This window comes from Macaca fascicularis, chromosome 6 (genome assembly GCF_037993035.2).
Source record: "Macaca fascicularis isolate 582-1 chromosome 6, T2T-MFA8v1.1".
Classification (NCBI taxonomy): Eukaryota; Metazoa; Chordata; class Mammalia; order Primates; family Cercopithecidae; genus Macaca; species Macaca fascicularis.
In genome coordinates this window covers 128191448-128206470 of record NC_088380.1, presented here as the reverse complement: position 1 = coordinate 128206470, position 15023 = coordinate 128191448, and positions in this window count along the sequence as shown.

Genomic DNA, 15023 nt, shown 5'->3' with positions numbered 1-15023 from the left:
ATATTCCATCTATATCTCCTTTTATTTCACTTCTCTCTACTTTAGTTTTGATTTGCTTTTTTATAGCTTCTTATGATGCAAACTAAGATAATAAATTTGAGATCTATTTTCATTTCAAATAGGCATTTAGAGCTATAATTTTCCTTGTAAGTACTGGTTTAGTGACACCACACACATTTTAAAAATATTTTGCTATCATTTTCATTTAGATGAAAATGTTTCATAGTTTTTCTTTTCAGGTGAGTTATTTGGAAGTATGTTATTTTGATTTTGTGTCTTCTATAATTGTTTATACAGCTTTCTGTAATTTTTTAGGTATTCACACTGTGGTTAGAAAACATTTCAAATTATTTCAATTGATATATCTTATAATTAATTTTGTTTCTCTTTGTGGACAGTAAAGATGTGTACTCTATTGTTGAATGTTCTATAAATGCCAGTTAGTTCAAGTTCTTTGATATCTCGTTAAGTCTTATATATCTTTATTGATTTTCTGTTTTATTGTTCATTCAATTATTGAGAGAAGAGTATTGAAATCTTTGAATATCATTATGTATTTTTCAATTTACCTTTGCAATTCTCTAAGTTTGTTTATGTTGACAGAAGGTGGTGTGAAAACAGAGAAATACAGACCACTGTCTGAGTGCTAAAGTCATGAAGCAGCATTAGATCAAGGAGATTAATTAGACAGTAAGAGAGTGGGTTGGCAGAGGACAGAGGAATAAACTCTATTGGTAAGACCTTTAGGAAAACCTGTGCATTTTGAAGAAGATGATGAGGTTTTGTTCCCCCAAAATGTCAACTATCTTATTCCCAGGCCTTGAGGTATGCATGGGGCTGCATACAAAAATGCCACCATTAGATAAGACTAAAGAGAAAGAGATAAGCTTGGGGTAAAGTCTATTATACAATAATTGCAAAGCCAATTTGCATCTTCTATGAGAAAAAAAGAATATACATGCTATGCACTAAATGTTTGTGTCCTCCCCAAATTAATAAGTACTTTGGTAAGTAATTAGGTCATGAGAGTGGAACTCCCATGATGACATTAGCACCCCTAGAAAAAGAGGAAGAGAGTTAGCCTACTCTGTTCTCTGTCATATGAAAATAGAAAAAGAAAATGGCCATCTGCAAACCAGGAGACAGGTCCTCACCAGACACTGAATCTGCTGACACACTGATAAGGAGATTAGTATGAGTGTGACCCATGGACTTAATCAGCTATCTCAACACAAACCAGGAATGGAGATAGTGTTATACTAGCATAAACATTGCAAGTTGGAAAGAAAGGGAACAGAGAAAATAAGATGAAATGAAGGAAGGCCACCAATGTGATTTTCTTTCAAGAAAAGGAAAGAAGGACCCAGGTGATTCACAGATCAGTGGGGCCACTGCCTAGGTTTAAACAGGGCAAAAGGCCTGCAAGAAAAGCTGTGAGTTTGGGGCTGCCCATGGGAGCCCTAGGAGTGACTCCTGTCCCAGCAGAGAATATAAATGAGCCACTGAAAGGGAGCTGTGGCATGGGCATTATTTCACTAAGCTGTTGGGGATGAGATTGACAACCCAGTGGGCATGGAGGGCAGAGCATCAAGCTAGAGAGGAATATCCTTGAGCTTTGAGATCTCATGGAGTTTGTCTTGCGAGGTTTTGGACTTTCTTGAGACCTATTACCTCCTCTCTTTCCCATTTCTCCATTTTAGAATGGGAATTCCTATGTTATATCTTTCCCACTATTATATTTTGGGAGCACATAACATTTTTGGTTTTATAGGTTTATAGTTGGCGAGGAATTTTGCCTCAAAATGAATTATACCTTGAGTTTCACCCATATCTGATTTAGATAATATTTAGATGAGACTTTGGACTTTAAATGGAGTTGATTCTGGAACAAGTTAAGAATTATGGGGCTGTTGGAATGGAAATAATATATTTTGATTGTCAGAAGGACATGCATTTTAATGGGCAATAGTGAAATGCTTTGGATTGAATACTTGCGTCCCCCCACCAGATTCATATATGGAACCCCTAATGTGATGGTTTTGGGATATGGGGACTTTGTGATGTAATTAGGCCATGAGGATGGAGCTGCCATGATAGGATTAGTGTCCTTATAGTAAGAGAGAGAGAGCTAGCCCCATATCTCTGCTCTCTGCCCTTTGCCATGTAGAGATACAGTAAGAAGATGGCCATCAGCAAACCAGGAAGCATGCCCTCACCAGACATTATCTGCTGTCACACTGATCTTGTATCTCCCAGCCTCTGCACAACTTTGTGACATTAATGTATGTCATTCAAGCCACCCAGTTTGTGACAATTTGTTATAGCAGCATGAACTGGTGAAGACTATATTTTTGTGTGTGTATCTATCAATTGATAGATAGTAATTACTATACAGCTATGCACTGTTTAATAATAGAGATAGATTCTGAGAAATGTGTCACTAGGCTATTTTGTCATTTATGAACATTGAAAAGTATATGCACGTAAACCTCTGCACATCTAGGCTTCTGTGTAGCCTATTGACCCTAAGCTACAAACCTGTAGAGCATGTTACTGTACTGAAACTATTGTAACACAATGGTATTTGTGTATCTGTACATTTTAAAAGATAGAAAAAATGCTCCCATGGCTGCTAGGTGGTAGGAAGTTTTCAGCTCCATTATGATCTTATGGGACCACTGTTGCATATGTAGTCTTTCATTGACTGAAAAGTTGTTATATGGTAGACACACCCACACACATAGCCTATAAGTGGACCCAAACTAGGAATAATTCCTAAGAGACTTTTTAATTCATGGCCTACTAAAGAAAATTAAAATATTTCCTACCTGGACCACATGACCATGATGAGATAGTAGGTCCTGGTGTTTTTACTTAAGCAACACTGGTATGAATTTCTTCAACTTTTAATTTTGAAACAAATAATCTGAGAAAAAGAACCATAGTAATGGCCTAATATATGTTTCATGGCTAACTAAAACACATCGAAAATTGATTGCAGTGCATCCAACGTGTCCACATCTGACTTTTAAAATCACTCTTTCCTCCTCATGTAGTCTTCATCTTCCTGGGTTGAGATTCATTCTGCTGACAATAATGCTGCTAGGCATTTATAGCGGCATGACTTCTTAAATCTCTCTCGTATACTAATCACAAAGTTTTGCTGCCTATGCTTTTGTGTTCCAAATGCTGTTGTTATTCTGCTTCGTTTCCTTTTCACCTTTTATTAGTTTTCTTTCTTGACTTTTTTGACATTTGAGGCTAGTCACATGTTAGTGAGTAAAAGATAGCTCTCTCTGTAAAGACGTTTTAATTATTTGTAATGTATAGTAGGCTCAGTTTTCTGATGCTACCCGTTTAGGTTTTTATTAAAATCTACTTCCTTTTGAACCACTTTATTGCCTAAGGCTCTTTGGTCAACTGCTCTGTAAAACAGGATTCTGTGAGACTACATTAGAGTTTCTCAGACCTAGAGTCGATGATCTAAATGGGAACATAATTATGTTGTAAATATTAATTTCTACTCTAATTTCCACAGAAATTTTTATATAAACAGTTTCTTGTGAGCGAATGCAGTCTTTTCATGTCATTGAGACAACAATGTTTTCATATTTGTCATAAAAAAACAAAACTTTCCCTGTCTTCCAGAGTGTGGAAGCAAGATAAAACTCATATATCTTGTTTTGAAGGAATCAGTTTTCTGAAGGAAGAAAGTAATAGCAGAGGAAGTCTATATGTAAATAAATTCTGAGCTATTTTCCCACCCATTTTAATCTTCAAATTCAACTAGTCTGAGGATATCCTCTAAATGCTATAGCTGGAAACTGAGAAGAAAAAAATAAAAACAAAAACAAAAACAGAAACTGTAAGAGCAATCGGAACATCTTGCTTTGTGGTTTGGTTTAATCCCTGTGTAATTGACATCCCAGAATACTTCCAGAAGTATTCTTAAAATAATAAGCTCTGACTGTGAGATTATCCAGTACAATAAATGTGAGTATTGATGAATTCAGACAAATTCTAAGAAACATTCTTTTGAAAATGCTGGATTTTCCTGTGGTGATAGTTTACTTCCTTCGCCCACTGATCAAAGCCCCTAAATGTACTGGTGTTTATAAATCAAATTCTCATTTTTTCCCTTACTGATTTTTGTTGTTGTTGTTGTTCTGAGTGTAAAGCCCAATCTGGGCCAGATGACTCTGCATGATTCTAAGGTTATATTGATCAGACTTTCAAACTGAAGATTTGCTGTAAATAGTGAATGACAAACCCAACAGATGGGCTAGCGTGTGTTTGTTTATATACATACACTAAAACAAGAATAGACACACTCTGGTATAGATCAAGGATTTTTCAACCCTGGGCAGCTCTTGAAAGCCAAAGGCCTTATCTGTGTTGTCAAGGCATAGTTTGCTGTATACTTATATAAGGCAATTCTAAGCTTTTGATTCAGACATAGCGGATTATTTACAAGAAATCCAGGCACATTATTTTCTGCTACTTATGGAGAAAACCTGTATTTTTAAAATTTTTAAAAATTTTTTTACTTACCTTTGCATACTGCAATGGCTTCAGTGTAGGTTTAGTCAAAATCAGCAAGATCTTTAGAAAAGATAGCTGTGTGCAGACTTGTTTTGAGGGACATGAGGAAAATATCCTTCTGCCTCCTATTACAAACTACAAAGCACATCTGTTATTTCTAATTAAATGTTTAACATTCACAAATGTTGATCAAGGTTACTATTAAGCCTTCACTTATTACTAACCATGCTGTTTTAGGCATGGTCTTAACATTTCTGAGCCTTAATTTATATCTTTTCCAAAGGTTATAATGTTGGTGTAGATATCATTATTATAATTGTTTTGAGGACTACATGAAACAGTCTATATGAAGTGTTCAATACTGCTACTAACAACTTAATTGTAGTTGTAGTTATTGTTACTATCATCATCATCATTCTCATAAGGCCTTTACAAATCTTTATACCTTTGAGGACACTCAGTCCTCCTCTGTGGTAAGAGAAAAGAGAAAAATCAGTCAATGGAGTAAGCAACTACCATCGTTAACAGCTCAAGTCAGTTCATCACAGTCACCCGGAGAATGTACTTTCCCTGTCATTCCAGGCTTTGGGCTTCTGCCCATATAGCAATGGCTCTAGATAGCACAAGGGAAGCCACATTGAGGTATTTATACCCAGGACATATGCACTAACTGTGTTCATCTTGCAGAGTGAGACAGATCCACAGAGTGAAGTTCTATGAAGTTCTCTATGTTGAAACTTCGGTACATTTTTACATCACCTGTGGCCAAAGAGCTGTGTTTTCATTCGTTATCCACAGTCAAAACTCCTCCCTCTGTTATACATCACTTGATACCTAATTAATGCCATCATTTATGTGTGGCTTAGTTTATCAATATATTATTATCATGAGGAAGATGTCCACAAAAGAGTCACTAGATGTTGTGTCTCTACATCGTAGTATTTGCTGGACCTTGTCCTGCCCTTGGATAAATGGCAGCTTTGTGCCTAACTCATCTTCCTCTTATGGTCACAAATGTAAACTTACTACAGCTTGCCTTCCTAGTGCAGGCTGACAGAGGACAAATGCATAGCAAAACAGATCAGCTCAGGAAAATAAACGAGTTATAGAGGGTGAAGAATGAGACAACCAGTTAATCCATATTTACGAGATGAATTATCCAGTGCTCAGGCCAAGTATGTCCTCAGTGGATCAACAATATAGGGCACATTTTTCTTTTAAAATAACTTAGTTTTTTTTTCACATTTTAAGCAAAGAAGAAATGTAGTCATGTTAGGAAAAATAGAACTTTTCTGAATTTTCTTATACTTATTTTATAATTTATTATGTAGAATTGGAGTCAGAAGTGGAGGAAGGTAGCATCTGTCATCTTTACAATGCCTAGAATTTGCCCTGATTATTTTTCTAGAAAATGGCATTCAGAAGCCAGTATCTGGGTGCTAGATGTAGTCCTTTTAAAAATGTTCTTCCAAACCTTCTCAATGGACAGAACTTAAAAAGTTATGTATACATATAAACATGTCTTATATATATACACACATAAGCATATCATGTCTAAAATTATTTAAACATTTATCTATTCCTTTTGAAAGCAGTGGGTATATACCAATACTTCCAAATGTAAAGCCACCATGGTTTGTTTTGCTTGCCCCATGTTTTTGACTGCCCTCTTCTATACTGAGAAACCTGGCTTCCCTTATATTTAATATGCTTACTTATTTCATTAAAACCAGAATGTGCTAATCTCCCATCACTACTGATGCACCTTCCGGCAAATCTTCATCACGTCGCTCTGAGACCCTGCCCCTCGCTCTCCAGCACAGTTTCAAACCAGTGCAGGCTGCTCATCCCACTCTGTTTTCTTCACATAGACACTCTATTTTCCAACTCAGTCTCAGATACTCCACATAGGACCATGTACCTCATGTACAAGAATATCCTCTTCATCCCTCTGTCTCTAACATCCCACACTGAGTCCTCTCCAGCGAAAGCTTTTCTCACCCTGCTCTGGCTCCAACCCACCACACTGGATGGATTCCCTCCTTACCTGTTAGACTAAATGCCCTGTGCCGGACTGCAGCCCCCTGGAGATTCCTTTCTCATTCTGCTCAGTTTCCGGCCCCATGTGCCAGGCTATCCCCTTACCACAGGAATGTCTTCCTCATCCCATTTAAGCTCAGACATCCCACACTGGGAAGCCCTTCCATGTGGATGTCCTTATCATCAGCTCGGGATGTTACCCATTATGGCTCCTTCTAATATGTTCATGTTGGTTTTCATGGATCCATATTCTCCCCCTTAATCATTTTTTATGATTTCTGTTTCTTTATATTTTTAATTTGATTTTGGAATAGTTTTTTAGACCATTAAATGAGTTTTCTACAGAGGCTAGACTTTTCTTTATTCCATGTATTATACTGCTAACTAAAAAATAATAGCTAATTTTTAATCTAGAAAGTCTTGTGTATCTTGCTCTTACTGTATTTCTTTTAAAATTTTGCACTGCTGTGTGTTTTCTCCAGCACTCTGTTTTACTCACTGTGGGTTTGCTGTTTTTGTTCATTTTATTTTTGTTTTGTTTTGTTTTTCAGTGATCTCCCTTTCTGTAATTTTTAGGTTCCTCTAAATGGGTCATTGGGTATAGCAGATCAGGTCTAGTCATTGGAGGAGTCCTAATGCCTCACAAGTGGTGGATGATAAAGCATCCTCCCTTCTTGTAGTTTACTGTAGAAGGAACGAACATACAAGCCTGAGTGCCCCTGCCGAGGAAACCTGGGTAGTCCTTCAACTTCTCCAGTCTCTTTGCAGAAAAACAAAAAAAGGGACTTGGAAAACAACAAGGGGAAATTGATGAGTTGAACAGATTCATATAGCATCAAGAAACACAGAGAAGAAAATGTAGTAAAGTTTTAAAGTAAGTACCAGATCATGAAGATTGAAAGGTAAATAGAAAGACAAGCAGCACCTTATTTCTTGGCAGTTATTCTCCCCTTCTTTTTTTTTTTTTTTAAATTTATTTATTATTATTATACTTTAAGTTGTAGGGTACATGTGCATAACGTGCAGGTTTGTTACATATGTATACTTGTGCCATGTTGCTGTGCTGCACCCATCAACTCGTCATTTACATCAGGTATAACTCCCAATGCAATCCCTCCCCCCTCCCCCCTCCCTAAGATACCCCATTATTATTTGCATCTTCTTTTTTTCTTCATTTTGATTTGTTTTGTTTCTCACTGGATCTTTTTCTAACCTCCTCTTGAGAATTCTGTATATGCCCTGTTATTTTTTTAAGTTTAGATAACTAGCATTTCATTTGAATATGTTTACATTTCGGGGACACTACTGAAGATAGTTGCAAAGGTTTTCTCTCCTATGACAGCCTCTGGCACTCCCTCTTGGTCAGGAGAGCACAGAAATGCATTGCTAACATGAAGCACTTCCATGCTCATCAATAACATGCCACACTTCCCTGGCTCTCACCCATGTTATTCTCTTGTGATGAAATCCCGTTATCTCTCACGGGCTGTCACCCATGGCATAGGCAGTTTGGTTTACTAGAATTAGCTCGTCCTCCCTCAGCATTTGTCACTGGCCCCAAGTATTTGTTGTTAGACCTGTGATTGTTCCACTAGCCCATTTATCCTTTTAAAGTTGGTTCATAGCTTAGCAAGCAGCTTATCAAGGCAGGATAGAAAACTGAGGGAAGTCCATATATTTCCAGAATTTGCCTTTACCAGTTTTATTGGCTAGATGATTTTCTACAGCCACTTAAAGATATGGGATAATAATTTTTTTTTAACTTAAAAGCATTTTTTTTTTCTTTAAGAAAACAGGCCAGGGGCCTACAAACTAGTAATATTTCTCATTGGCAAATAACATGAGATTGTAGTGTTGTTTACAAAAACTTCATTTTTAATTAAAAGTAACACCCCAGTAATGTTTTACAAAAGATATCACCTTTTGTCGTTAGTAAAATATACAATTTTTATTTTTTAAATTAAATTTATTTTCAGACAAAGTCTCACTCTGTTGCCTAAGCTGGAGTTCAGTGGTCCTTTCTCAGCTCACTGCAACCTGTACCTCCCAGGTTCAAGCAGTTCTCATGCCTCAGGCATCAAGAAGCTGAGATTATAGGCATCTGCCACCATGCCTGGCTAATTTTTGTATTTTTAGTAGAGTCGGGTTTTGTTATGTTGGTCAGGCTGGTCTCGAATTCTTGGCCTCAAGTGATCCACCCGCCTAGGACTCTAAAGTTTTTTTTTTTTTTTTTTAATGTTTTTAAAGTGTCATACTTGGTTTTTAAATTATTTTTTCTCTAGAATTATTTTGAAGTCTTATTTGATCAGGAGCAAGTCTTTGGCAACCATAGCTAGGCAGAAAAGTACTGTTGTATAATCTGAATATCATCCGAGTAGAAAAGAAGTCATTTGTTTTCTTAATTATTTTAACAGCTCCTTTTATTTTATGTAATTGTTATTCCTGGTTATTTCTCAGTGTCCTAAATATAACTAATAAACAAGAAAGCCATTTTAACTAGTTTCTGAAAACATTATCAGTTCGCAAGCAGTACCTTATACCTTTTTTTTTTTTTTTTTTTTTTTGAGATGGAGTCTTGCTCTGTCGCTCAGGCTGGAGTGCAGTGGTGCTATCTCAGCTCACTGCAAGCTCCGCCTCCTGAGTTGAGGCCATTCTCCTACCTCAGCCTCCCGAGTAGCTGGGACTACAGGCACCTGCCACCATGCCTGGCTAATTTTTTGTACTTTTAGCAGAGACGGGGTTTCACCGTGTTAGCCAGGATGGTCTCGATCTCCTGACCTCGTGATCCACCCACCTCGGCCTCCCAAAGTTCTGGGATTACAGGCGTGAGCTACCACGCCTGGCCACATTACCTTATACCTTTAAAATCATTTCATATGCTAATTTTTAAATAAAACTCTCAGATGACATAGGGAGGAAATACTTTATAATTGATATAAAGGTATTAAAAAATTTAAAAATTCATAAATACCTCTTCAACTGCTATTGTATTTAACATAATTAATAATAGATGTATTAAGACCTTATCCCCTCGTTACTAAAAATTTTTGTCCATACAGGAATTTCAATTTTTAACCAATACTGAGCTATTATGTTCAGTAAACTTAAAAGCACTTGCTACTTACCTGATACTTTCTCCTAGCTTCTAAGTGGACCTGGATGCCAGCGATTACTTTCCTAGTAAGTGTTTTCCTTTTAAGTATAATTTCACCCCACACATTTACATATGTAGATTTTTCCTTGAGTTCAAATTATTTTATACTTTGTATTGTGATATTTTCTTTGACCTGTGGTTTATTAATAAAAGCATTTCTTATCTTTTTTTTTTTTTTTGAGACAGAGTCTCATTCTGTCGCCCAGGCTGGAGTGCAGTGGTGCCATCTCAGCTCATTGTAGCCTCCCTCTCCCAGGTTCAAGCAATTCTCCTGCCTCAGCCTCCTGTGTAGCTGGGATTACAGGTGCTGACCACCATGCCCATCTTAACCACATGGAAATTCAAAAAAAGGCACCTTATATTACACTTCTTTCCATCCACAAGTAGATTAAGATTTATAAAACTCATATAGAGAAAATTTAATTGTTATGAAGTCCACAATTTCTACATCTTCACCATTCTCAGTAGTGACAAACATCTTGAAAAGTGCTCAACTTTTCAAGGGCACAACTGTGCTAAGTTGTATATTTTGTATGATATCATGGAGGAGGAAAAAAGAATGTTGCATGTTTATTTCAGAAAAATCAGCATTATATCTTAGAATAAAAGAATCTTTTAGTGCATATATGATACTATTTTAAATGTATGCATTTATTACTCAAAAATTAATGAAGAATTATTTCAATAATTATTTTGATTTTCTCTGGTAACACTTTTGTTTCATATACGTTTATATTAATTTTACTTTTGCATAGTTTTTCTACTATCACTTTTCAATCATTTTTCTCTTTTTGCATTCTTTTCTTCCATGTACTTATTAGAGTTACATTACCTCAATTGAAATATGTATCTTTGCGTGCTATAAGCCCTCAGAGACCCTTTACATAAGATGGCACCCAAGGAGCAGAAGGAAGTTCCTGCCCCTCCTAAAGCCAGAGCCAAAGCGAAGGCTTTGAAGGTCAGAGTAAAATAGGCAATGCTGAAGGGTGTTGAGAGTTACAAAAAAAAAAGATTCGTATGTCACCCACCTCCCGGTGGTCCAAAACACTGAAACTCTGGAGGTAGCCCAAATATCCTCAGAAGAGTGTCCCCAGGAGAAACAGTCTTGACTACTATGCTGTCATCAAGTTTCTGCTGACCACTGAGTCTGCCATGAAGAATATAGAAGACAACAACACACTTGTATTCATTTTGGATGTTAAAGCCAACAAGCACCAGATTAAATAGGCTGTGAAGAAGCTCTATGACATTGATGTAGCCAAGATCAACACCCTGATTAGGCCTGAGGGAGAGAAAAAGGCATATGTTCAACTGGCTCCTGATTACGATGCTTTGGATGTTGCCAACAAAATTGGGATCATGTAAACTGAGTCCAACTCGTTAATTATATATATATATATGTATCATTTCACCAGAAAAACAGAAATATTTATCTATTGAAAAAATGCCAAACAGTAACATCCTTTGAAAGCCTTGCAGGTAATAGTAGCCTATAAATTTCTTTTAAGTATTAATTTTTAGAGAGTAGATTAAAATATACTCCTCAAGACAGAACTTCTATTCATGTACATGTTAGGATAAAATTATTCTAATATGCGGTGATATAAAGCCCTGCCTTCTAGATATCCGAACACAATTCACCACTTGACCATAGCCAGTACTAGGTGAACACACATGTGTTCTCCTACTTGGTAACTATTGTATGTGACAATTCCCTTCATCAGTGTTCTGTTCTGTTTATTTCACCAAACTATAAAAAATTCTAAGTAGAGCAAAGAAAAAAGGTACAAAACAACAGAAGAATCTATAATTCATGTCTACAGTTTCATTTACTTATACATTCTTTATGATGTACTAAAACGCTCCTTCTACTAGGAAAAATAAGAGTGACTACAAACTTATTATACCAAGAGAATGCATTTATAAAAATAGATATGTCTTATAATCTAAAAGATTCATTACTGTACATGTTAAATGAGATGTAGCAATAAAAATACCAGAAGAATATTAATGCCATTCTGACAGGTTTTATTAGAGAAAGGCTCTTAAACCTAAAATCAAAGCTAGGATTTGTTTTCTAAGGATAAAAATGAAGAGTAGTGAATTCTAGAATATTTTGGGTATAATAAATACCTCAACTTCTTTTTTTATATTAATTGTGGGACAAAACAAATTTTAACATACGTTACCAATTTACTTGCTGTCATAGCATGTAAACAGTTAATAGGTAAATATCAGTTTATTTTTTATATAAAATCATCTAAATGTTTGATTTATTGTTTTATTATTTCCTTCCAAATTAGTGTATATAAGTCATTGCCAATATATAGCATGCATGTCAAAGGCATTTCTGGATACTTCTAGGTGACCTGAAGCAGCGAACTCAAGAAAATTAAACTAAGATAGAAGTTATGTGTGAGACATAGCAATGAAGTTGTTTCCTAGAACATGTGGGGAAAATTTTTTTGAGAGGAGAGCACCAATGCTATTTCTTAGTATTTCTTATCAATTCCAAATAACCACCCTGTCTTTGAACAAATTGTTTTTAACATTGAGGGCACTGGAAACACATAATCAGATCTCTGTCGTCCTTATATACCCAAAAGTTGATTCTCTCAAGTAATGAGACTATCACAAAATATCTGAAACAAACCACAATAACCACCAAATCCCACTCAGCTGAATTTACTGCAAACTGAAGTAAGAGAACATTATATTGACCAGACACAGTCATATCTAGAAGAACAAACTACTGACTTTTATAGAGATTTGCGAGAATGTATTAAACAGAGATCAGGGATTGTCAAACTTTCATAAGTGTGAGTACATTAATGTCAACTGCAGAAGCACGAGGCTATTGATTTGTTGATATTATGAAGTGTATTCATTTGGAGCAGGGCCAACTACATAATTTAAAAGGCTCACTACAAAATTCAAATGTAGGGTCTCTTTTTCAAAAGCTAGAAAAAGAACCCTTTTTCCTTTTTTGCCATGATCTCTGTTGATCTTTGAGTGTTATTATTTTACTATATGATGTTACACCCCAATGTGGACAGTAAATGTAGATCCTTACAGGAATACTGAGTAGGATTAGAGGATAAGGCAGCTGAGAACCATCCCAGGGATGCGGAGTGGTGGTGGGTGATGTGACCATTAACTAACCAAAGATCTAAGCCCCTGACTCATACTTTGTTGTCCCACTGGACTCCATTTTTTTTTTGTCAAAAACTGGACATTTTGTATACTGTATAGTAACAAGTGGAGATCACATTCCTCCACATCATGCCCCACCCCCATCAAGGTCTGTATTACACTTTTTTTTTTTTTTTCATTTCTGTTATTTGTTGCTGGGATATATATTTTTAATTTTTTACTGATTATTTAGCATAATTCTTGAAACAAATTTGTAGTTTCTGTATTCTTTCCAGTGTGTTACCCCTGAGTTCTCTGTTGGCTTTATTTATTTATTTAATTTTAAGCTTGACTTCTTAGGTGTCATGCCTTATTCAGTGTAATTTAATGTGAACTGATGATTGCTTGGGAGATTTATTTTATTTTATTTTCTATGTACATTTTACTCTGAAAAGACGACCTGAATGATAAGGCATGCCTTCAAACTTTAGGCAGTTTACAAGACAAACTTAGCTTTCACTTTCTTCTGCAAAGCTTCAGGGTCAATCAACGGTGATCCACTGGTGCCTCAGGTCTTCTCCGGTATGTACACTGGCTTGCACAAGCATACAATCTTTTAGATTCCTAGGAATAACTGGATATTTTTCAAAGTATCCTATGGTCATCTACTTCCCCAGGATTTCCTTTTAAAGATGCGTGCAGGCTCTCGTTTGACCCAACTAAAATCACAACTTTATGTAAGTGAGATATGACCAGTAGATTGCTATTTTATGGGTAATATCATAGTGTTAGACTCTCCTCCCTCTTTTGAGAGTTCTAAATCAAATCAAATAGCCACTGTACTCTAAGAATATATATTTGCCAGTGAACTTCAAATGTAGACAAAATGTTGATAGTCCTCTGGGGATGGTGCTTTTAACAGAGGTCTAAGAGTGTTTAGGGATCTTTCTCTCACTCTCGATCTATTTCTGTGTCTTTTTCTCTCTTTTGCTATATTGCTGGCTTTTGTCTACTGTACCACTGAACTGCAGAAGGAAAGGGATATCACAGAACCTGCTGTCTTACCAAGGCTCAGTAGTATCTTTCAGATGGATTATTTTCCTACCTTTATGTAGTTGTATTAATTGTCAGAGTACTACAATGGTTGATTTTAGTTGATTTGCCCACATTTTAATGGTTTTAGAGGGAGAACAAGTTCACTGAGATCCTCACTCCGCCATTCTGGAAGTTTATCTCTCTCTGGAGACTTCTTGGAGTAATAGCAGTGACTTTCAGTCAAGAGACACTGCTTTTTAGTATTAACTATAGGAAAGGAATCAAGAGAATGAATACCCTGACCTTACTTTATTTGAACTCCTTCCTGAGTTCTTCTTTGGCCAAACTAATCAAAAGTCAGAAACCACAGGCATCTCATTATTCATCCATGCAGACCCGTCTCCAAAGGAATAGAAAAGAGAAGAAAATTGTTTAAAAAGAAACAGAAAATTTGAGAATTATCATCTATGATGACATAATTTCTTTGAATAATATAAAGTATATATTAATTTGAAATACAGTGACTTTTTTTCTATTAATGAAGTTAGAAAAGTTAGAAATCAGAAATAGATTCCAATAAACTAAGTTCACTTTGTTATTGCAAAACAATATATTAGAAAAAATTAAAACCATAGTTAGCTAGATAAGATATAAAAATGATTTTTTTGTACCAATAAAAGAGCAGTTATAGACTATTTGTTTGAATTTTTGCCTTTAAATTGCCTCTCTGAAGTCTTCATATATTGGGAGTAATTGAAGATGCTCCTATCCCATTGAACATAATCATAGCAAGACATTGTAATCTGCAGTACTCTTGTAGGGCCATGTTTTCATTTCTGCATTTAAATTTGAACACTGTGTAATCAAAAATTTATGAGCTGACTAGGGAAAGTTGAGTGAATATTTTGAGTGAAATGATTAAAGAACCTTGAGAAATGATTTATGTGGCAAGATAAAAAGTGTTCAATATATACACTGTCAAAGGATGAAATGAGGAGTAAGATAACTACTTTCAAACACTAATCAGAGGCATACACAAAGAAGAATGACTTAAAATGTGCCAAATAATATAGTGAAGAATAATGGAGACAAATCAAGAAGATCTTTAAAATGTGAGCTA